Here is a 26,327-nt window from a genome sequence, read left to right on the forward strand (position 1 = left end):
GCAAGTACTTTACCTATTTTCAGATTTGGTCACAACTTTATTGTTGATTCAACTATTATAAAAATCCTCATAAGTAATTTTGAAAGACCAATGAAGAACGGTAATTTACTTGTTAGCAATAAAATTATAGAACATATTGGTCAACCAATTGTGCCATTTATAAAGACCGATAATGACTTATTATTGCAGCCAAAGCTTTCCCCGTTGCTTTATTTAATGTTCGTATCTACATGGGTAGCTTTGCTTGTTTCATACTTGGCTTACTCTTGGTCCCAATTGAGGCATGCATGTTCTAACTATTTTTGTTTCAGAAACATAAAGCCAAGGTCGGATTCTTTTAGAAAAACGAATGCTAGTCACATATCTTATCCAATGACATTGGTAAAAGAATGCAAAATAAAAGGCATAGCCGAATGGGGTGATGCAAAACCCGAACCATTCGTTTTCTTAACTCCAAAGCCGTTCTCACAACAAGATCGGCTAGAGAATAAAAAGTCCACCTTCAATTCAAGCATGTGTGATAAAATATTTGATTTATTGTTGAGAAATAATTACATTAGAATTCTTGATCACCATGTTGAACCATCTGTCTAGGGACGAATGTATTGTAAGTTGCATGATTCGTCCAAGCATAATTTTGAGGATTGCAACATGTTTCGTCAAATAGTTGAATCGTCCATTGATAAAGGACGATTGAAATTTGTTGAGACACCAAGAGATGACCAGTCTATTCCGATTGGTCTCGATGGCAGAAAGTTTTTGCATCGGCTGCTTCAAGCCGATCCATTTGAAGAGAAGGTAAAAACAGCAGGTGATGGGATCAAGCTTTCAAGTAAAGAAGTTGTTGAAGAGCATAATGAACATAATCTTGAGGGCCAGAATTCCATCGAAGCTACAATGAAGACACCAAGGACTAGGTGCAGCAATAAAATTCAATGATCGATGAAAGCAAACCAAAAGAAAAACAAAGGCCGAAATAAGAGCAAGTGTAAAAGATCAAAAATCACCTTCGCCGAACTATTGGAGAAATATCAAAATAAGAGTGAAGAGAAGAATGCTTATCGGCCCAATCATGCAAAGAAACCAAGATCACCCCCAAGGCGCAAATATGAGGATCGGTATTGGCAAAGTGAGAACTTTAATGCAACATATTCATATCCTTATTTTGGGCCGCCAATGCCAATGCCGTGGATGCCTCCCTATGCTCATGTAGATCCATATCCATCATGGGATAGGTATGGGCTGCCTCTAGATCACTTGCGTTGGTTTTCCCTTGAAGAGGAAAGGGTGATGCAGCTAAGTAGCGTAAGTATTTCCCTCAGTTTTTGAGAACCAAGGTATCAATCCAGTAGGAGGGCGCACACAAGTCCCTCACACCTACACAAACAAATAAATCCGCGCAACCAACGCGATAAGGGGTTTTCAATACCTACGCGGTCACTTACGAGAGTGACATCTGATAGATATGATAAGATAATATTTTAGGTATTTTTATGATAAAGAGAAATAAAAGATGCAAAGTAAAATAAATGGCAAAGGAAATAACTAAGTATTGGAAGATTAATATGATGGAAGATAGACCCGGGGGCCATATGTTTCACTAGTGGTTTCTCTCAAGAGCATAGGTATTTATGGTGGGTGAACAAATTACTGGTGAGCAATTGACAGAATTGAGCATAGTTATGAGAATATCTAGGTATGATCATGTATATAGGCATCATGTCCGAGACAAGTAGACCGACTCCTACCTGCATCTACTACTATTACTCCACACATCGACCGCTATCCAGCATGCATCTAGAGTATTAAGTTCAAGAGAACAGAGTAACGCTTTAAGCAAGATGACATGATGTAGAGGGATAAACTCATGCAATATGATATACACCCCTTCTTGTTATCCTCGATGGCAACAATGCAATACGTGCCTTACTACCCCTACTGTCACTGGGAAAGGACACCGCAAGATTGAACCCAAAGCTAAGCACTTCTCCCATTGCAAGAAAGATCAATCTAGTAGGCCAAACCAAACTGATAATTCGAAGAGACTTGCAAAGATAACCAATCATACATAAAAGAATTCAGAGAAGATTCAAATATTGTTCATAGATAAACTTGATCATAAACCCACAATTCATCGGTCTCAACAAACAGACCGCAAAAGAAGATTACATCGAATAGATCTCTACAAGAGAGGGGGAGAACTTTGTATTGAGATCCAAAAAGAGAGAAGAAGCCATCTGGCTAATAACTATGGACCCGTAGGTCTGAAGTAAACTACTCACACTTCATCGGAAGGGCTATGGTGCTGATGTAGAAGCCCTCCGTGATCGATGCCCCCTCCGGCGGTGCTCCGGAACAGGGCCCAAGATGGGATCTCGTGGATACAGAAAGTTACGGCGGTGGAATTAGGGTTTTGACTCCGTATCTGGTAGTTTGGGGGTACGTAGGTATATATAGGAGGAAGGAGTACGTCGGTGGTGCAACAGGGGCCCCATGAGGGTGGAGAGCGCGCCTGGGGGGTAGGCGCGCCCCCGTACCTCGTGCCCTCATTGATTGCCTGACGTAGGGTCCAAGTCCTCTGGATCATGTTCGTTCCGAAAATCACGTTCCCGAAGGTTTCATTCCGTTTGGACTCCGTTTGATATTCTTTTTATGTGAAACCCTAAAATATGCAAAAAAACAACAATTCCGTGTTGGGCTTCCGGTTAATAGGTTAGTCCCAAAAATAATATAAATGTGTATAATAAGGCCCAATAATGTCCAAAACAGAATATAATATAGCATGGAACAATAAAAAATTATAGATACGTTGGAGACGTATCAAGCATCCCCAAGCTTAATTCCTGCCCGTCGTCGAGTAGGTAAATGATAAAAACAGAATTTTTGATGTGGAATACTACTTGGAATAATTTAAATGTAATTCTTCTTAATTGTGGTATGAATATTCAGATCCGAAAGATTCAAGACAAAAGTTCAATATTGACATAGAAATAATAATACTTCAAGCATACTAACTAAGCAATTATGTCTCTTCAAAATAACATGGCCAAAGAAAGTTATCCCTACAAAATCATATAGTCTGGCTATGCTCTATGTTCACCACACAAAGTATTTAAATCATGCACAACCCGGATGACAAGCCAAGCAATTGTTTCATACTTTTGGTGTTCTCAAACTTTGTCAATCTTCACGCAATACATGAGCGTGAGCCATGGACATAGCACTTTAGGTGGAATAGAATGGTGGTTGTGGAGGAGACAAAAAAAGGGGAAGATAGTCTCACATCAACTAGGCGTATCAACGGGCTATGGAGATGCCCATCAATAGATATCAATGTGAGTGAGTAGGGATTGTCATGCAACGGATGCACTAGAGCTATAAGTATATGAAAGCTCAACAAAAGGAACTAAGTGTGTGTGCATCCAACTCGCTTGCTCACGAAGACCTAGGGCGTTTTGAGGAAGCCCATCATTGGAATATACAAGCCAAGTTCTATAATGAAAAATTCCCACTAGTATATGAAAGTGATAACATAGGAGACAATCTATTATGAAGATCATGGTGCTACTTTGGAGCACAAGTGTGGTAAAAGGATAGTAGCATTGTCCCTTCTCTCTTTTTCTCTCATCATTTTTTTGGCCTTTTCCTTTTTTATGGCCTCTTTTTTCGTCCGGAGTCTCATCCCGACTTGTGGGGGAATCATAGTCTCCATCATCCTTTCCTCACTGGGACAATGCTCTAAAAATGATGATCATCACACTTTTATTGACTTACAACTCAACAATTACAACTCAATACTTAGAACAAAATATGACTCTATGTGAATGCCTCTGGTGGTGTACCGGGATATGCAATCAATCAAGAGTGACATGTATGAAAGAATTATGAACGGTGGCTTTGCCACAGATACAATGTCAACTACATGATCATGCAAAGCAATATGACAATGATGGAGCGTGTCATAGTAAACGGAACGGTGGGAAGTTGCATGGCAATATATCTCGGAATGGATATGGGAATGCCATGATAGGTAGGTATGGTGGCTGTTTTGAGGAAGGTATATGGTGGGTGTATGATACCGGCGAAAAGTGCGTGGTATTAGAGAGGCTAGCAATAGTGGAAGGAAGAAAAGTGCGTATGATCCATGGACTCAACCTTAGTCATAAAGAACTCGTATACTTATTGCAAATATCTACAAGTTATCAAAGCAAAGTATTAAGCGCATGCTCCTAGGGAGATAGATTGGTAGGAAAAGACCATCGCTCGTCCCCGACCGCCACTCATAAGGAAGACAATCAATAAATAAATCATGCTCCGACTTCATCACATAACGGTTCACCATACGTGCATGCTACGGGAATCACAAACTTTTAACACAAGTATTTCTCAAATTCACAACTACTCAACTAGCATGACTCTAATATCACCATCTCCATATCTCAAAATAATTATCAAGTATCAAACTTCTCATAGTATTCAACACACTCATAAGAATTTTTTTATTATTAATCTTGAATGCCTAACATAATTAAAGAAAATTACCATGCTGTTTTGTAGGACTCTCAACATAATCTAAGTGAAGCATGATAGAACAATAGTTTCTATAAAACAAATCCACCGACGTGCTCTAAAAGATATAAGTGAAGCACTAGAGCAAAAACTATAAAACTCAAAAGATATAAGTGAAGCACATAGAGTATTCTAACAATTTCCGAATCATGTGTCTCTCTCAAAAGGTGTGTACAGCAAGGATGATTGTGGAAAACTAACAAATAAAGACTCAAATAATACAAGACGCTCCAAGAAAAACACATATCATGTGGTAAATAAAAATATAGCTCCAAGTAAAGTTACCGATGGAAGTAGACGAAAGAGGGGATGCCTTCCAGGGCATCCCCAAGCTTTGGCTTTTAGGTGTCCTTAGATTATCTTGGGGGTGCCATGGGTATCCCCAATCTTAGGCTATTTCCACTCCTTGTTCCATAATCCATCAAATATTTTACCCAAAACTTGAAAACTTCACAACACAAAACTTAAAGTAGAAAATCTCGTGAGCTCCGTTAGCGAAAGAAAACAAAACACAACTTCAAAGTACTGTAATGAACTCATTATTTATTTATATTGGTGTTAAACCTACTGTATTCCAACTTCTCTATGGTTTATAAACTATTTTACTAGCCATAGATTCATCAAAATAAGCAAACAACACACGAAAAACAGAATCTGTCAAAAACAGAAAAGTCTGTAGTAATCTGTAGCTAACGCAGGATCTGGAACCCCAAAAATTCTAAAATAAATTTCTGGATGTGAGTAATTTATCTATTAATCATCTGAAAAAAATAATTAACTAAATATCACTTCCAAATAAAAATGGCAGCAATTCTCGTGAGCGCTAAAGTTTCTGTCTTTTACAGCAAGATTAAAAAGACTTTCCCCAAGTCTTCCCAGCGGTTCTACTTGGTACAAACACTAATTAAACACAAAAAACACAACCAAAAAAGAGGCTAGATAAATTATTTATTGAATATCAGCAAGAAAAAATATTGGGTTGTCTCCCAACAAGCGCTTTTCTTTAAAGCCTTTTAGCTAGGCAATGATAATTTTAATGATGCTCACATGAAAGACAAGAATTGAAGCACAAAGAGAGCATCATAAAACATGTGACAAACACATCTAAGTCTAACATACTTCCTATGCATAGGAATCTTATAGGCAAACAAATTATCAAGGGAAGCAAAAACTAGCATATGCAGGGAAGCGGAAAGAAACAATAGCAATCTCAACATAACGAGAGGTAATTTAGTAACATGAAAATTTCTACAACCATATTTTCCTCTCTCATAATAATTACATGTGGGATCATAAGCAAATTCATCAAAATAGCTATCACATAAAATATTTTCAAAACGATCCACTTGCATGCAAAATTGACACTCTTCCAAAATAGTGGGATTAACATTAACTAAAGTCATGACCTCTCCAAACCCAATGTTATGAGAAACTTCATAAGACTGAACATTCTCCAAATATGTGGGATCTAAAGTTGACACTTTTCCAAACCCACTTTCAATATTATTGCAAACATTATTATCAATCTCATATTCATCATGGGGCTTAAATAAATTTTCAAGATCAAAAGGAGAATCACCCCAATCATGATCATTATAGCAAGTAGTAGTCATAGCAAAACTAGCATACCCAAGCTTAGGGTTTTGCATATTATTAGCACAATTGACATCAAGAGAATTTATAGTAAAATCATTGCAATCATGCTTTTTATTCAAAGACTATCGTGAATCACTCCATAAAGTATTTCATCACAATTTTCAGATTCACGAATTTCAAGCAAAACTTCATAAAGATAATCTAGTGCACAAAACTCACTAGCAATTGGTTCATCATAATTGGATCTCTTAAAAATATTAGCAAGCGGATGAGGATCCATAGATCTTAGGTTCTCTGTTTAGCAATAAATAAACAACTATTCCAACCAAACGAGCAAACGAGCCAAGTAGGACATAAAAGCAAATGAAAAGATGAACAGAAGAGGGGCAAATAAAATGGCAAGGGTGAAGTGGGGGAGAGGAAAACGAGAGGCAAATGGAAAATAATGTAATGCGAGAGATAAGGCTTTGTGATGGGTACTTGGTATGTCTTAACTTGCAACAGTGCCACAAGTGACTCGTTGTTGGGAGCCAAATCTTGACTTGTCTTGCGCGAACCTCCCCAGCAACAGCGCCAGAAATCCTTATTGCTACCTCTTGAGCACTTGCGTTGGTTTTCCCTTGAAGAGGAAAGGGTGATGCAGCAAAGTAGCGTAAGTATTTCCCTCAGTTTTTGAGAACCAAGGTATCAATACAGTAGGAGGTCGCACACAAATCCCTCGCACCTACACAAACAAATAAATCCTCGCAACCAATGCGATAAGGGGTTGTCAATCCCTATATGGTCACTTACGAGAGTGAGATCTGATAGATATGATAAGATAATATTTTTGATTTTTTTATGATAAAGAGAAATAAAAGATGCAAAGTAAAATAAATGGCAAAGGAAATAACTAAGTATTGGAAGATTAATATGATGGAAGATAGACCCGGGGGCCATAGGTTTCACTTGTGGCTTCTCTCAAGAGCATAGGTATTTACGATGGGTGAACAAATTACTGTTGAGAAATTGATAGAATTGAGCATAGTTATGAGAATATCTAGGTATGATCATGTATATAGGCATCACTTCCGAGACAAGTAGACCGACTCCTGCCTGCATCTACTACTATTACTCCACACATCGACCGCTATCCAGCATGCATCTAGAGTATTAAGTTCAAGAGAATAGAGTAACGCTTTAAGCAAGATGACATGATGTAGAGGGATAAACTCATGCAATATGATATACACCCCATCTTGTTATCCTAGATGGCAACAATACAATACGTGCCTTGCTTCCCCTACTGTCACTGGGAAAGGACACCGCAAGATTGAACCCAAAGCAAAGCACTTCTCCCATTGCAAGAAAGATCAATCTAGTAGGCCAAACCAAACTGATAATTCGAAGAGACTTGCAAAGATAACCAATCATACATAAAAGAATTTAGAGAAGATTCAAATATTGTTCAGAGATAAAATTGATCATAAACCCACAATTCATCGGTCTCAACAAACACACCGCAAAAGAAGATTACATCGAATAGATCTCCACAAGAGAGGAGGAGAACTTTGTATTGAGATCCAAAAAGACAGAAGAAGCCATCTAGCTAATAACTATGGACCCGTAGGTCTGAAGTAAACTACTCACACTTCGTCGGAAGGGCTATGGTGTTGATGTAGAAGCCCTCCGTGATCGATGCCCCCTCCGGCGGAGCTCCGGAACAGGCCCCAGGAAGGGATCTCGTGGATACAGAAAGTTATGCGGTGGAATTAGGGTTTTGGCTCCTTATCTGGTAGTTTGGGGTACGTAGGTATATATAGGAGGAAGGAGTACGTCGGTGGAGCAACAGGGGGCCCATGAGGGTGGAGGGCACGCCTGGGGGGTAGGCGCGCCCCCTACCTCATGCCCTCCACGTTGATTGCTTGATGTAGGGTCCAAGTCCTCTGGATTGTTCGTTCAGAAAATCACGTTCCCGAAGGTTTCATTCCGTTTGGACTCCATTTGATATTCTTTTTATGCGAAACCCTAAAATAGGCAAAAAAAATAACAATTCTAGGCTGGGCCTCCGTTTAATAGGCTAGTCCCAAAAATAATATAGAAGTGTATAATAAAGCCCAATAATGTCCAAAACAGAATATAATATAGCATGGAACAATCAAAAATTAATGATACACTAGAGACGTATCAGCATGATATAAGGGTACATTCTCCATCTTATTTAGACCATCTCACCAATATTATGCAGCTCCGAGAAGATCAACATTCGGACAGTGACATGTTAAAGACCGTTTCAATTATAAGGAATCGGGTTGGACCCCATGGATGCAAAAAGAGGTGGTCAAGCAAGTCTACCACGTGAAAGAGATGGTCGTAAGTGTGCTACTTCAGATTTGATCTCAAATAATAAAGATCCAATCAAAGTGTTGACATTAGCTACAAAAGGTAAAGAAGTGAATAAATCAATTGATAAATATTAGAGTGCCAAATCTGAAGAAAAGAAGTTGAGGGTGCACAAGGCCCAAAAAGAGTTGACATTGGTTGAAACGAAATCACAGACGTGCTCACTCAGCTTACCATATTGGCAAAAGAAAGAGCTACAAAAGCTTAGTGCACAAGAGCTGAGAATCAAGAACATGGCATGGGTTCCCAAGAGGAACAATAAAAATAAAAATGATGTCGGTCCTTCTATTGCAGCAAGTGTTACAAAAGTTAAGAAAGGGAAGGATGGAAGCAGAAAACAATTAAGCCGAAGGTGTACATCATCCCATGAAAATCTTCGGTCAGCGCATCATACATATTCGTCAAACAAGCCATTGATGTCTTTGCCATGGAATTCATCCCAGGTATGATTGGTTACCCTCCATGAGCTTATTTTGATCCATGGATGCAATATAATTTTTTATGTCATGAAAGGGTATTACCAAATCATTATACATATGATTAGCTACAAGTTTGTTGCTGATCCAGAGGGCCAAAATGCTTGATTTGTTATTTCACTTGTTTATTTTCGGCTATATGTGCTTTGGTGGATGAGGTTTACATGGACCTTATGTTAATGACCGATACTTAACTATCGCCCTAAGAAATTATTTAATCATGGCCGGTGTGGAATTCTAACATCGTCCTTAGTTTGATTGAAGAGGGAGAGAACTACTATGGAGATTATGTTTTGATAGTTGAATTCATAACAATGGCCACGGTGTTGGTGTTATTTATATATCTCCATGTACTCTTGTTCTGTGAAGCCTCGCGTGCCTCTTAAAATATATATGCACAAATTATCAAAGCCGAATATGCATTTTTATTCGGATTGGATCTTTTACTTGCTACAGGTACGATACATATTGAGGCTTTCGGTGATTCGTTATGAGTAGTGCAACAAATATCCAAGGGTTATGAATGTTTTGACGAATCACTTCTAGTTTATCTTGGAGTATGTCTAGATGCAAAATTTGCCTTGAGTTGCTTTAAAATTGTTCATATATCTAGACATGACAATTGGAGAGAGTTGGCATAGAAAGAATCCGACTACCATGTCATGGTGCACATCTATCAATAGCCGATGCTTATTCTTGCCAACATAGGTAAGGCCGATTGGAGCTCACCACCTCGGCCACTAATGAAACTTTTATGCAGGCGAAGTAAGGATTGGAGGAAATTCATTCTTGATCATCTGCAAAATCCTAGCGAAGGAGTGGACAATATAGTTGATGGTTGGTTTTGACACGCATATCTATGGAACTTTATAGCCGGATTAATGAAGTTGAGAAAGTTTCACCCAAGCTTGCATCAGAATATTCACGCAAGCAATGGCCGATATAAATTTATCGTCCTGAAAACATGAAAATTAGCCGATGGAGTGTTGACATCGTCCTTAGCAAGTTATTTTTCGGCACACAAGCTTTGCCCAAAAACAGGGGGGCATGTGTTGACGCCCGATTTTGGCATGGTCAATAACTTATTTAAGATGGCCTCAAATGGAGAAGCGATCTACATGAAGGAGTTTCGTATTGTTGATATGAACATCTTTGAAGTTTGGGCCATCACCGTCAGATTTCATCTCAAAGGCCGAAACTATGCTCAAAGTACCAAGATCTTATATTCAGAGTATAGTTTGGCCGATTAAGCCCCCAAGACGACCTCATATAAAAAAATGATCTACACGAATTGTCTTCGTCTCGTCAAACCAATTAACTTTGATATAAAAATTGTCCCAATCCGAGTTCATATGAAAAAGTTAGAGGCAACACTTCGCGAACCGGTCTTGAGTGAAAAAAGTGACGCGAGGGACCAGACACCTACCTAGGTGGTGTCTGATGGGTCACGTGAGTTTTTGGCCTTTGTCGGCTGAATGAAGCTTGCCAGGATAGAAACCTTGCCAGGGTGGAAACCTTGCCGGGGTGAAAGCTTGCTGGGGTAGAAACCTTGCCGGGATGTAAACCTTGCCGGGGTGAAAGCTTGTCGGGGTAGAAACCTTGCCGATGTGGAAAGCTTGCCAGGGTGGAGACTGCCAAAGTCAATCCGACCATAACTTGGAGATGGGATCGAAAAGTTATTCAGATGGCCTCATATGGAAAAGTGTTCTACACAGAAGTTGTGTGTATCATCGTAACGATCAACTTTTCTTTTGCAGTCATTATCATGGGAGATAGTATACGGCCTGCAGACTTGTTACAAGACTCGGACAGTTTAGAAAACTGCATAATTGAATCCGACCCACATTTAAAGATAGGACCTGAAAGTCATAAAGATGGCCTTAAAAGGATAAGTGGCCCGCTTTGTCTTATGCAGAACATTGAGGAGGACAAGTTTCTTGTTGAACTCGACTCCATCCGTGTTAGTATTTGATTTCTATGGCCCGCGCAAGAAGCAGGACAGAAGTATGGGACAGATTCGGGCTGAATCCAAGTTGGACTGAAACTAGAACTGTAGGACGTGAATTGATGTAATTTTCTTGTAAGGAAAGCCTAGATGAATCCTTTGCTTGTACGGGAAGTCCAACCGCCTCTTATATATAGTGGAGGTGACGGCCGATTGAAACAACACCAATCGAATAAACACATCTACTACTTTTTCGTGTTCATCTACTTTTTATGTCTCCCTTGTATCTTTCTTCTTGTTCTTCGCTAGTTCTTCATGCCAGAGGGCTGCGGATCCATGAGGCTCTAGGGGCGAGCAAATCGACCTGGAGCAGCCCATAGCCTCCGCGAGCCCTGACGGGGTCCCTCCCGGGTAAGCGGGGTGATACGTCTCCAACGTATCTATAATTTTTTTATTGTTCCATGCTATTATATTATCAACCTTGGATGTTTTATATGCATTTATATGCTATTTTATATGATTTTTGGGACTAACCTATTAACCCAGAGCCCAGTTCCAGTTTATGTTTTTCCCTTGTTTTAGTGTTTCGCAGAAAAGGAATATCAAACGGAGTCCAAACGAAATGAAACCTTCGGAAAAGTTATTTTTGGAAAGAAAGCAATACAGGAGACTTGGAGTGCGCGTCAGGGGATCAACGAGGAGAGCACGAGACAGGGGGGCGCACCCACCCCCCGGGCACGCCCTCCACCCTCGTGTGCCCCTCGTGGCTCCCCTGATGTATTTCTTCCGCCTATATATATCCATATACCCTAAAACTATCAAGGAGCACAATAGATCGGGAGTTCCGCCGCCAGAAGCCTCCGTAGCCACCGAAAACCAATCTAGACCCGTTCTGGCACCTTGCCGAAGGAGGGATCCTTCTCCGGTGTCCATCTTCATCATCCCGGCGCTCTCCATGACGAGGAGGGGGTAGTTCTCCCTCGGGGCTAAGGGCATGTACCAGTAGCTATGTGTTTGATCTCTCTCTTTCTCTCTCTCGTGTTCTTGAGGTGGCACAATCTTGATGTATCGCGAGCTTTTCTATTATAGTTGGATCTTATGATGTTTCTCCCCCTCTACTCTCTTGTAATGGATTGAGTTTTCCCTTTGAAGTTATCTTATCGGATTGAGTCTTTAAGGATTTGAGAACACTTGATGTATGTCTTGCGTGGGATACCTGTGGTGAGAATGGGGTATTCTATGATCCACTTGATGTATGTTTTGGTGATCAACTTGCGGGTTCCATGAACTTGGGAATCTATGCATAGGGGTTGGCACACGTTTTCGTCTTGACTCTCCGATAGAAACTTTGGGGCACTCTTTGAGGTTCTATGTGTTGGTTGAATAGATGAATCTGAGATTGAGTGATGCATATCGTATAATCATACCAATGGATACTTGAGGTGACATTGGAGTATCTAGGTGACATTAGGGTTTTTGTTGATTTGTGTCTTAAGGTGTTATTCTAGTACGAACTCTAGGGCTGTTTGTGACACTTATAGGAATAGCCCAACGGATTGATTGGAAAGAATAACTTTGAGGTGGTTTTGTACCCTACCATAATATCTTCGTTCGTTCTCCGCTATTAGTGACTTTGGAGTGACTCTTTGTTGCATGTTGAGGGATAGTTATGTGATCTAATTATGTTATTATTGTTGAGAGGAGTTGCACTAGTGAAAGTATGAACCCTAGGCCTTGTTTCAACACATTGCAATACCGTCTGTGCTCACTTTTATCATTAGTTACCTTGCTGTTTTTATATTTTCAGATTACAAAAACCTTTATCTACCATCCATATACTACTTGTATCACCATCTCTTCGCCGAACTAGTGCACATATACAATTTACCATTGTATTGGGTGTGTTGGGGACACAAGAGACTCTTTGTTATTTGGTTGCAGGGTTGCTTGAGAGAGACCATCTTCCTCCTACGCCTCCTACCCATTGATAAACCTTAGGTCATCCACTTGAGGGAAATTTGCTACTGTCCTACAAACCTCTGCACTTGGAGGCCCAACAATGTCTACAAGAAGGTTGTGTAGTAGACATCACGGCGCTTCGGGTCTACAAAAGCATCTGCCGCCTTTCCTGCGTATTGCGCAGCCGATCAGATCTCCTTCGACATGAGCTGCGGTGCATCACCCCCGGCGTCGATGGTACACGGTGACGTGTTCGTGTGCGAACAAAATGTCCTTTATCGAAAAAGGTCCAGGTTTATCAATCATAGTTGTGAACCAAACACAGATATGTAGAAATGGTTAGTTATATTGTACTGCTTATTATTCAATATCCATGCTGATGACCCTCATACTTGCTACTGGTATCACATTTTTTTCCAGGACTATGGATGGAGAGACCAAAGTTGGAATTTTTGCTCTTCGTGACATACAGAGAGGGGAGGAGCTGACCTATGACGACTATAAGTATGGTCATTCAGTTTCATGGTTTTATAATTCTTTTTCCATTCTATTTTTTTTTTGTTTCGCCCACCTTGCTTTATTGCATGGTGTATACAAAACTGTTCCTATTTCTAATCTATGCCCTTATCTACAGATTTGTCCAGTTTGGAGCAGGTCAAGATTGTCATTGTGGGTCTTCAAACTACAGAAGAATGGTTGGCACGTCTAAGTCGTTCAACTCATTTGTTCTTCACAATGGCAACTCAGGAAGTTCGCAAGATCTGCATGACATAAAGAAAAGAAAGACAACCTCAGATAATTGTATTGGGGAGATCATCCATTTATGGGATCGTCGAGATAAAATGTAATGCCTTCACAATTTCAAATCTGGTTGATGACGTTAGATGTCCTTTTTTCTTTTGTTTTGAATTGCCGGCCCGGTTTAACCCCTTGTCTTTCAATATTATGCCTTTCAGGTATGTCCCAGCAGTTGTACATGACTATGATGAGTACACTGGAATGCATACTGTGAGTTTTTCAACAAATGATTTTTACATGATATCTAATTGCAATTTATATATTATATTATTTGTTTTGGTTCAGTTACTTCTTGATGAAGAAACTATTGAAAAATTTGATATGAGAGAGGAAGATTGGGACTTCCTGCCGGTATGGCATTCTTAGTAACTGCACTGCTTTAATTCGTTTGTCTTTTGGAGCTTGTGGGTTATATCATACCTTGCTTTCTTGGACAACCCACATGTTTTGTAGCTAACTGTAGTCTAAAAAAGGTACTCCTACCTCCTTTCCGGTTTAGAGGGGCACATGGCTTATCTCAAAAATCAGAAATTTATAATTTGTAAGGCTCATGGTCTTGGAAACATGCGAATATAGCTATGTCCACATTAAATTCTATCAAATTCCCGTTCCCAGCGTAGAATAAACGAATGCATGAAGGAGTGACAGGGCCATGCATGTAGTATTAATATGGTTTTTAGAACTTAAGTAGGTCCTCCTCCGTTGACGTGATTTGCAAGATGAGCCCAATAAACCGGAAAGGTGGGAGCACTATGATAACTTACTTGCTAGCTTGTGCTTCGCATCTGCTACCAAATTCAGTAAAACATGGTTGACTTTTTTCTTTGATGTTTAAATAGCCATTGGATTACTCATATTTACATAGACATAGCACCTTTCCATCCTAGAACCAATGTTCAAGATATCGGTAACAGGTACCATATTGGTCGGGTGTTGACTAGAGATTATCGGTAACAGGTATCCTATAACTGAATTTATCGCTAACCCATTTATCGGGAGATTAACTAGGGCCATATCTATATATCCTAGGCTATATAGCAGCATGCAATGTACTAAGTGTCTAAATATGCAATCCTAGGCTACATAGCAACAAGAAAAAGTGTTGCCTTGATGTTTTGGTGATGTTTCAGCCAATCTGGAAGGCCATAAACCTGCAATTTGAAACGTGCGGAGGGAATGTGCCAGTTTTGGGCTAAAAAAGGCCTAGCCGTTAATTGGCCCGGCCTATAATTCGGACTCACGGCTGATAAACCGGTTTATCAGACAAATTAACTGGACCTACCAGTTAATGGCTTGAATAGCATGTTCTTGTATCGGGAGGGGTCCAAATAGCAGTTAACTAACCATATCAGCAGTTAACTGACCATCAACACCAGCTGATCTGTTCCAACCAGTAATTGGCTGTTTTCTCAAAATGTTACTGACTATACAAACATCCCCCAACACCCCATCTGGATGTTGGAGTCGGGCTGAGGAATCGAAATTGTATCTTTGCGAATTCTGTTGTTTGGGTGGTGAGAGTATTGGATTTTGAAGTCTCGTACCAGGATCTGTGCCATACGGGTCCTTCGAGATTGTTGGTATTGAGGGACCCCTGTATCCATCTTTTGAACTCTCTTGAGGAAGAAAGAAGTTGTCTGTCTATATTAGTAGAAGGTGAGGTAGCTGGAGACCCATCCAGGTCCTACGAGGTTGCTGGAATTGCTGGACTCAATGATATAGTTGTATGGCACCCATAGTCATGGATGGGAACCTGGCATTGGGAACTCCCGAAGAGAGTAACATGGAGTATGTAAGAAGAGGAAAGATGGCTCTATGAGGTTTCCAGGTAACATGGGTGCCAGCAACCAAACAGAAAATGGAATTGGGCCATTGTTTCATTTCTAACAATAATTTAGTAAGCAACCAAACACAAAATTTTGAATCATACATCATTTCCATTTCCACTTGAAATTTAATTGGGTCTCTAATTTTAATATACGAATTCAATTCGAACATCCACAGAGATCCTAAGGCTCTGGTTCTGTAAATAGCCTGTCTCTTTCTTTCTTTCTTTCTTTCTTTCTTTGTTAGTATGATTTTCTTTCGAATAGCCCCATGGAAAAGGTTTTAAATTTTGACTTTTGCTCTTTGGTGTTAGTTTTTTACTGTTAAATTTCGCTTTTATGCTATTCGATAGGTTGAACTAGACAATGTTTCAGAAGCACCAGAATTTTCGGGTTGAGTTGATACACAGATCCAATGGATGTTACATTGATGTCTACAACTTCTTGGTTGTAACTGTGATTGGAACAATGAGAACTATATACTCTTGTTTGTCATTTGCTCCAGATAAGCCCCCTACTCATTTGATCTTATCTTTTTACACCGCCCAGAAGATCCAGAAGAAGACTGATTATTGATGGTTACAGTGATGACTAACTTCTTACAGTATAACATAGTGCTATTTTCATATTCAAACCCTTATTTTGTACAACTGGTTGTTGTTAAAATCACATTTTTTTTCTTGTTCATCCTATTAATTTTCTTTTCTATTTCAGTTACTTTTGCATGTTGTATAAGTTTTTTTGGAAATGAAGGCATGCCCCGGCCTCTGCATCATGACGATGCATACAGCCCTCTTATTAAAAAGTCTCGAAGTAGCACAAAGTCTTAAAGTATTACAGCTCGCAAAAGGAGTGGAAAAATAAAAGTAAAATGCATGCTCAAGATTGCAACCGGTATGGCAATGTATAGGACAAGCTCCCTAGACTCCAATCATGTTATGCAACCACCATCCAAACCGGTTGAATATAGCCCGTGCTACCATCTCCCACTGGTTGCACCCATTAACCAAAGGCTCCCTGGAGTCCATAGGAGTGAGTAAGGACCACGCACAGATCCACGCGGTAGCTCTGGAGATAACCTGCAAGAAAGTTAAAGTATGTTGTCTGTTAAAAATCATATCGTTCCTACAATTCCATATAGCCCACATGAGTGCACATATTCGAATCCGGATACGAGCCGTGGTGATAGTCTCAACCCCAGCTAACCACGTTCCAAACAACAATTCAATGTCAACTGGAGGAGTAATGTTAGAGGCTATATGAATCGTTCGCCAAAACAATTTGGCAAGTGGGCATTCTAAGAATAAGTGTTGTACCATTTCATCATGATCACAAAAACAACAACGTGAACTACCTACCCACCGCCTCTTTATTAAGTTATCTTTAGTGAGGATCACTTGCTTGTGGACGAACCACATAAAGATTTTAATACACAAGGGAACCTTAACCTTCCAAATATGAAACGATCTCAAGATTGGGCCAGAACTAATCAGATACATGTAGAAAGATTTCACCGTAAACACCCCGTTTTTGGATAACTTCCAGTGCAATGAATTAGGTAGGTCTAATAAATGAACTTCTATCAATCGTCGGACCATGTGCATCCATGTTGTCCATCGTTCACCAACTAACGCACGTCTGAACTGAATATTCAAGGGAGTCGTTTGAAAGATTGTCCCTACGTAGTCCTCCTTACGTTGCACAATGTCATATAGGGTGGGATATTGTATGGCTAGGGGTGTCTCTCCTAACCACGTGTCTTCCCAAAATCTGGTTGACATCCCATTGCAAACCAAGAATTTGACCCTATGAAAGAAACATTCTTCCGTTCGCATGAGTCCCTTCCAAAATGGCGAATCAGTTGGTATCATAGTGACCTGGGCAAGCGTTTTCGAACGTAAATACTTATTGCGTAGAATCTGAGCCCACATACCTTCCGGCTCAGTCTATAACCTATAGAGCCATTTACTCATAAGGCATTTATTCTTGATTTCCAAGTTCTCAATACCGAGCCCCCTGGTCCTTGGTTCAGCAAAGGATATCCCAATGAGCGAGACGGTATTTCTTCTTGGCCTCATCTAACTTCCAAAAGAACCGAGATCTAAAGAAATCAAGTCTTTTCCGCACCCCTTTCGGTATCTCTGAGAAAGATAGCAGGAACATCGACATGCTAGTAAGTATTGAATTTTTCAATACTACCTGACCTCCATAAGACATTAGTTTGCTCTTCCAGCAACTAAGATTTTTTTCAATTCGATCTTCGATGTACTTCCATTCTTTATTACATAACTTACAGTGAAGGATCGGTATGCCCAAAATAATTGAAAGGCAAAGAACCTAATTCACACCCAAACAATTGCATGTATGTGTCTTGCTCATCTTTGGCCTTACCAAAGCAGAACAACTCGCTCTTGTGAAAGTTTATTTTTAATCCAGACAATTGTTCGAAGAGACATAGTATGAGTTTCATATTTCGCGCTTTTGCAATGTCATGATCCATAAACAAGACAGTGTCGTCAGCATATTATAAAATGGAGACTCCCCCGTCCACCAGATGAGGTACTAACCCATCCTATTGACCATTTTGCTTGGCTCTGCATATCAGAATGGTCAACATATCGGCCACTATATTAAATAGGAGAGGAGACATTGAATCACCTTGTCTCAATCCCCTGCGTGTCTGAAAGCAGTGACCGATATCATCGTTAACCTTAATGCCGACACTACCCTGCTGGACTTGAGAACTCACTTGTTTCCGCCAAGTCTCACTAAATCCTTTCATGCGCATTGCGTGTTCAAGAAATGTCCATTTTACTTTATCATATGCCTTCTCAAAATCCACTTTGAATATAACCCCATCTAGCTTTTTCAAATGAATTTCATGCAACGTTTCATGTAGGACGACAACCCCTTCAAGAATGTGTCTCCCAAGCATGAAAGCTGCATGGCTCGGTTGCACTACCGAGTGAGCAATCAGCTTACCGAGCCCCCTGGTCCTTGGGTCAGCAAAGGATATCCCAACGAGTGAGACGGTATTTCTTCTTGGCCTCATCTGACTGCCAGAAGAACCGAGATCTAAAGAAATCAAGTCTTTTCCGCACCCCTTTCGGTATCTCGAAGAAAGATAGCAGGAACATCGACATACTAGTAAGTATTGAATTTATCAATACTACCTGACCTCCATAAGACATTAGTTTGCTCTTGCAGCAACTAAGCTTTTTTCAATTCGATCTTCGATGCACTTCCATTCTTTATTAGATAACTTACGGTGATGGATCGGTATGCCCAAATAATTGAAAGGCAAAGAACCTAGTTCACACCCAAACAATTGCATGTATGTGTCTTGCTCATCTTTGGCCTTACCAAAGAAGAACAACTCGCTCTTGTGAAAGTTTATTTTTAATCCAGACAATTGTTCGAAGAGACATAGTAAGAGTTTCATATTTCGCACTTTTGCAATGTCATGATCCATAAACAGGACAGTGTCGTCAGCATATTGTAAAATGGAGACTCCCCCGTCCACCAGATGAGGTACTAACCCCTCCACTTGACCATTTTGCTTGGCTCTGCCTATCAGAATGGTCAACATATCGGCCACTATATTAAATAGGAGAGGAGACATTGAATCCGTCCCCTTGTCTCAATCACCTGCGTGTCTGAAAGTAGTGACCGATATCATCGTTAACCTTAATGCCGACACTACCCTTCTGGACTTGAGAACCCACTTGTTTCCGCCAAGTCTCACTAAATCCTTTCATGCGCATTGCATGTTCAAGAAATGTCCATTTTACTTTATCATATGCCTTCTCAAAATCCACTTGAATATAACCCCATCTAGCTTCTGCAAAAGAATTTCATGCAACATTTCATGCAGGACAACAACCCCTTCAAGAATGTGTCTCCCAGGCATGAAAGCTGTCTGGCTCGGTTGCACTACCAAGTGAGCAATCAGCTTACCGAGCCCCCCTCGTCCTTGGGTCGGCAAAGGACATCCCAACGAGCGAGACGGTATTTCTTCTTGGCCTCATCTGACTGCCAGAAGAACCAAGATCTAAAGAAATCAAGTCTTTTCCGCACCCCTTTCAGTATCTCGAAGAAATATAGCAGGAACATCGACATACTAGTAAGTATTGAATTTATCAATAGTACCTGACCTCCATAAGATATTAGTTTGCTCTTCCAGCAACTAAGCTTTTTTTCAATTCGATCTTCGATGCACTTCCATTCTTTATTAGATAACTTACGATGATGGATCGATATGTCCAAATAATTGAAAGGCAAAGAACCTAATTCACACCCGAACAATTGCATGTATGTGTCTTGCTCATCTTTGGCCTTACCAAAGCAGAACAACTCGCTCTTGTGAAAGTTTATTTTTAATCCAGACAATTGTTCGAAGAGACATAGTATGAGTTTCATATTTCGCGCTTTTGCAATGTCATGATCCATAAACAGGACAGTGTCGTCAGCATATTGTAAAATGGAGACTCCCCCGTCCACCAGATGAGGGACTAACCCCTCCACTTGACTTTATTTCTTGGCTCTACCTATCAAATGGTCCATATCGACCACTATATTAAATAGGAGAGGGGACATTGAATCCCCTTGTCTCAATCCCCTGCGTGTCTGAAAGTAGTGACCGATATCATCGTTAACCTTAATGCCGACACTACCCTTCTGGACTTGAGAACTCACTTGTTTCCGCCAAGTCTCACTAAATCCTTTCTTGCGCATTGCCTATTGAAGAAATGGCCATTTTACTTTATCATATGCCTTCTCAAAATCCACTTTGAATATAACCCCATCTAGCTTCTTCGAATGAATTTCATGCAACATTTCATGCAGGACAACAATCCCTACAAGAATGTGTCTCCCAGGCATGAAAGTTGTCTAGCTCGGTTGCACTACCGAGTGAGCAATCTGTGTCAATCTATTCGTGCCCACTTTCATGAATATTTTGAAACTCACGTTAAGAAGACATATTGGCCTGAATTGTTCGATTCGAACTGCCTTCTCCTTCTTTGGTAACAACGTAATCATGTTAAAGTTAAGATGGAACAGTTCTAAATGTCCGTTAAAAAAATCATGAAACATAGGCATAAGATCTTCCTTAATAATATGCCAACATTTCTTATAGAATTCCGAGGGAAACCCATCTGGTCCCGGTGCTTTGTTTGGTTTCATTTGTGAAATTGCATCCAACACCTCTTTCTCAGTAAACGGTGCAGATAGAATATCGTTCTCCTCTGCCCGAAGCTGAGGTACATCTCCAATAACAGATTCATTAAGGGACACCGTGCTTGCCTCCGGAGGCCCAAAAAATTGTTTATAATAATTAGAGATATAAGCTTTATGATTCTCATGGCCGACAATTGTCCCTTTATCCTGTTCAAGCTGAATTATTTTCTTCGTTCTATGTTTACCCTTCGCAATAATATGAAAGAATTGTGTATTATCATCCCCTTGGACAACCTTGAGCACCTTAGCACACAATGCCCACTTGATTTCTTGTTCTCTAAGAAGAACTCGTAGGCATTGCTAGGCTTCGGATTTCGAGCTATGCTCAGCTACAGTAAGAAGGTTGACTTCAGCTTTTAAATCTAGAGCATCTATTAATTGGGTGAGTCGCTCTTTTTCTTGTCTGTATATCCCACTCTCGTTTCTGGCCCAAGCTCGTAAAAACTGTTTTAAATGTCTAATTTTGTTTTGCCATCTATCAACACTGGATCTTCCCCTAACAGGTTTTTGCCCATTCGCGTGTGATAATCCCCATAAAGTTTTATCTCTCGAACCAACCTAGTTCAAAAGAGAAAGCATTCTTGTTTGCAATATGTGTCGCAACTCCCAAGTCTACTAGTAATGGTGTGTTGGGGAACACAGTATTTCAAAAAAATTCCTACGATCACGCAAGATCTATTTAGGGGATGCATAGCAACGAGAGGGGAAGAGTATGTCTACGTACCCTCGTAGACCGAAAGCGGAAGCGTTTAAATAACATGGTTGATGTACTCGAACGTCTTCGCGATCCAACTGGTCAAGTACCAAACGCATGGCACCTTCGCGATCTGCACACGTTCAGCTCGGTGACGTCCCTCGTACTCTTGATCTAGTTGAGGCCGAGGGAGAGTTTCGTCAGCACGACAGCGTGATGACGGTTATGATGAAGTTACCAATGCAGGGCTTCGCCTAAGCACTACAACGATATGACCGAGGTGGAATTCTGTGGAGGGGGCACCGCACACAGGTAAACAATCAACTTGTGTGTTCTAGGGTGCCCCCTGCCTCCGTATATAAAGGAGCAAGGGGGAGGTCAGCCGACCCTCATAGGCGCGCCAAGGGGGAGGAATCCTCCTCCTAGTAGGAGTAGGACTCCCCCCTTTCCTAGTCCTACTAGGAGAAGAAGGAAGGAGGGGGCGCAACCCCTTGATATGTCTCCAACCTATATATAATTTTTGATTGCTTCATGCTATATTATCAACTGTTTTGGACATTATTGGGCTTTATTATCCACTTTTATATTATTTTTGGGACTAACCTATTAACCGGAGGCCCATCCCAGAATTGTTGTTTTTTTTTGCCTATTTTAGGGTTTCGAAGAAAAGGAATATCAAACGGAGTCCAAATGGAATGAAACCTTTGGGAACGTGATTTTCTCACCGAACATGATGCAGGAGACTTGGACCCTACGTCAAGAAACAAAGGAGGAAGCCACGAGGTAGGGGTGCGCCTACCCCCCCCCCCTCCAGGCGCGCCCTCCAGACTCGTGGGGCCGCTGTTGCTCCACCGACGTACTCTTTCCTCCTATATATACCTACGTACCCCCAAACGATCAGATACGGAGCCAAAACCCTAATTCCACTGACGTAACTTTATGTATCCACAAGATCCCATCTTGGGGCCTGTTCCACAGCTCTGCCGGAGGGGGCATCCATCACGGATGGCTTCTACATCAACACCATAGTCCCTCCGATGAAATGTGAGTAGTTTACCTCAGACCTTCGGGTCCATAGTTATTAGCTAGATGGCTTCTTCTCTCTTTTTGGATCTCAATACAATGTTCTCCCCCTCTCTTGTGGAGATCTATTCGATGTAATCTTCTTTTTGCGGTGTGTTTGTTGAGACCGATGAATTGTGGGTTTATGATCAAGACTATCTATGAACAATATTTGAATCTTCTATGAATTCTTTTATGTATGATTGGTTATCTTTGCAAGTCTCTTCGAAATATTAGTTTTGTTTGGGCTACTAGATTGATCTTTCTTGCAATGGGAGAAGTGCTTAGCTTTGGGTTCAATCTTGCAGTGTCCTTTCCCAGTGACAGTAGGGGCAGCAAGGCACGTATTGTATTGTTGCCATCGAGGATAACAAGATGGGGTTTTTATCATATTGCATGAATTTATCCCTCTACATCATGTCATCTTGCTTAAGGCGTTACTCTGTTTTCATGAACTTAATACTCTAGATGCATGCTGGATAGCGGTCGATGAGTGGAGTAATAGTAGTAGATGCAGGCAAGAGTCGGTCTACTTGTCTTGGACGTGATGCCTATATACATGATCATATCTAGATACTCTCATAACTATGCTCAATTCTGTCAATTGCTCAACAGTAATTCGTTCACCCACCGTAAAATATTTATGCTCTTGAGAGAAGCCACTAGTGAAACCTATGGCCCCCGGGTCTATCTTCATCATATTAATCTTCTAGTACTTAGTTATTTCCTTTGCTTTTTACTTTGCTTTTATTTTACTTTGCATCTTTATCATAAAAATACCAAAAAAATTATCTTATCATATCTATCAGATCTCACTCTCGTAAGTGACCGTGAAGGGATTGACAACCCCTTATCGTGTTGGTTGCGAGGAGTTATTTGCATTGTGCAGGTACGAGGGACTCGCGCGTAGCCTCCTACTGGATTGATACCTTGGTTCTCAAAAACTGAGGGAAATACTTACGCTACTTTGCTGCATCATCCTTTCCTCTTCAAGGAAATCCAACACATTGCTCAAGAGGTAGCACGAAGATTTCTGGCGTCGTTGCCGGGGAGTCTACACAAAAGTCAACATACCAAGTACCCATCACAACCCTTATCTCCCGCATTACATTATTTGCCATTTGCCTCTCGTTTTCCTCTCCCCCACTTCACCCTTGCCATTTTATTCGCCCTCTCTCTCTCTATCCTCCCTCTCTTTCTCTATTTGCCTCTTTTTGCCCGCTTACTTTTTGTTTGCTTGTGTGTTGGATTGCTTGCTTGTCGCGATGGCTCAAGATAACACTAAATTGTGTGACTTTACCAATACCAACAACAATGATTTTATTAGCACTCCGATTGCTCCTCTTACTGATGCTGAATCTTGTGAAATTAATGCTGCTTTGATGAATCTTGTCATGAAAAATCCGTTTTCCGGCCTTCCTAGTGAAGATGCTGCTACCCATCTAAATAGCTTCGTTGATTTGTGTGATAAGCAAAATAAGAAAGATGTGGATAATGATATTGTTAAATTGAAGCTATTCCCTTTTTCGCTTAGAGGTCTTGCTAAAGCTTGGTTTTCGTCTTTGCCTAAAAATAGTATTGATTCTTGGAACAAGTGCAAAGATGCTTTTATCTCTAAGTATTTTCCTCCCGCTAAGATCATTTCCCTTAGAAACGATATTATGAATTTTAAGCAACTTGATCATGAACATGTTGCACAATCTTGGGAGAGGATGAATTAATGATACGTAATTGCCCTACTCATGGTTTGAATTTGTGGATGATTATACAAAAATTTTATGCCGGATTGAATTTTTCTTCTAGAAATCTTTTAGATTCGGCCGCGGGAGGCACTTTTATGGAAATCACTTTAGGAGAAGCCACTAAACTCCTAGATAATATTATGGTTAATTATTCTCAATGGCATACAGAAAGATCTACTAATAAAAAGGTGCATGCGATAGAAGAAATTAATGTTTTGAGTGGAAAGATGGATGAACTTATGAAATTATTTGCTAGTAAAAGTGTTTCTTCTGATCCTAATGATATGCCCTTTTCTACTTTGATTTACAATAATAATAAATCTATGGATGTGAATTTTGTTGGTCGGAACAATTTTGGTAACAATGCGTATAGAGGAAATTTTAATCCTAGGCCTTATCCTAGTAATCCCTCTAATAATTATGGTAATTCCTACAACAATTCTTATGTAAATTATAATAAGATGACCTCTGATTTTGAATCTAATATTAAATAATTTATTACTTCGCAAAAGAATTTCAATGCTTTGACTAAAGAAAAATTGCTTAAGATTGATGAGTTGGCTAGGAACGTTGATGTTGATTCTTTGAAACTTAGATCTATTCCTCCTAAGCATGATATCAATGAGTCTCTCAAAACCATGAGAATTTCCATTGATCAGTGCAAATAAAGAACCGCTAGGATGCGTGTTAAGAAAGATGCCTTTATAAGAGCGTGTTCTTCTAGTTCCTATGAAAATAAATATGAAGATCTAAAAGTTATTAATGTGTCCCCTATTAAATCTTTGTTTTGCAATATGAATCTTGATAATGATGGGACTGAATATGATCCACCTTTACCTAGAAGGCGTTCCAAAAATTCGGAGTTTTTAGATCTTGATGCTAAATTTAATGAAAGTGGGACTGAAGAAACTAAAACCCTAGATGTTGCTAAACCCACTATTTTGGATTTCAAGGAATTTAATTATTAAAAGTGATCTTTGATTGATTGTATTTCCTTGTTGCAATCCGTGCTAAATTCTCCTCATGCTTATAGTCAAAATAAAGCGTTTACAAAACATATCGTTGATGCCTTGATGCAATCTTATGAATAAAAACTTGAGTTGGAAGTTTCTATCCCTAGAAAACTTTATGATGAGTGGGAACCAACTATTAAAATTAATATTAAAGATCATGAGTTCTATGCTTTATGTGATTTGGGTGCTAGTGTTTCCACGATTCCAAAAACTTTGTCTGATTTGTTAGGTTTCCGTGCTTTTGATGATTGCTCTTTAAACTTGCACCTTGCGGATTCCACTATTAAGAAACCAGTGGGAAGAATCAATGATGTTCTTATTGTCGCAAATAGGAATTATGTGTCCGTAGATTTTATTGTTCTTGACATAGATTGCAATCCTTCATGTCCTATTATCCTTGGTAGACCTTTCCTTAGAACGATTGGTGCAATTATTGATATGAAGGAAGGAAATATTAGATTCCAATTTCCGTTAAGGAAAGGCACGGAACACTTTCCTAGAAAGAAAATTAAATTACCTTATGAATCTATTATGAGAGTCACTTATGGATTGCCCACCAAAGATGGCAATACCTAGATCTATCCTTGCTTTTTATGCCTAGCTAGGGGCGTTAAACGATAGCGCTTGTTGGGAGGCAACCCAATTTTATTTTTGTTCCTTGCTTTTTGCTCCTGTTTAGTAATAAATAATTTACCTAGACTCTGTTTTGGTTGTGTTTTTTGTGTTTAATTAGTGTTTGTGCCAAGTAGAACTGTTGGGAAAACTTGGGGAAAGTCTTGATATCTTGCTGTAAAAAAACAAAAACTTTAGCGCTCACGAGAACTGATGCCATTTTTATTTGGAAAGTGATCTTTAGTTAATTATTTTTGCAGATGATTAATAGATAAATTCCTCACGTCCAGAAATTTATTTTAGAATTTTTGGGGTTCCAGATCTTGCGCTAGCTACAGATTACTACAGACTGTTCTGTTTTTGACAAATTCTGTTTTTCATGTGTTGTTTGCTTATTTTGATGAATCTATGGCTA

At 39.9% G+C, this 26,327-nt stretch overlaps 1 pseudogene; it reads left to right on the forward strand.

Moving 5' to 3' along the window:
• Positions 1-16,120, forward strand: part of LOC123153651 (histone-lysine N-methyltransferase ASHH3-like) — a 36,492-nt pseudogene extending 20,372 nt beyond the window's left edge.
• Positions 16,121-26,327: the final 10,207 nt, after the last annotated feature.

The sequence above is a fragment of the Triticum aestivum genome, chromosome 7A (genome assembly GCF_018294505.1).
Source record: "Triticum aestivum cultivar Chinese Spring chromosome 7A, IWGSC CS RefSeq v2.1, whole genome shotgun sequence".
NCBI lineage: Eukaryota > Viridiplantae > Streptophyta > Magnoliopsida > Poales > Poaceae > Triticum > Triticum aestivum.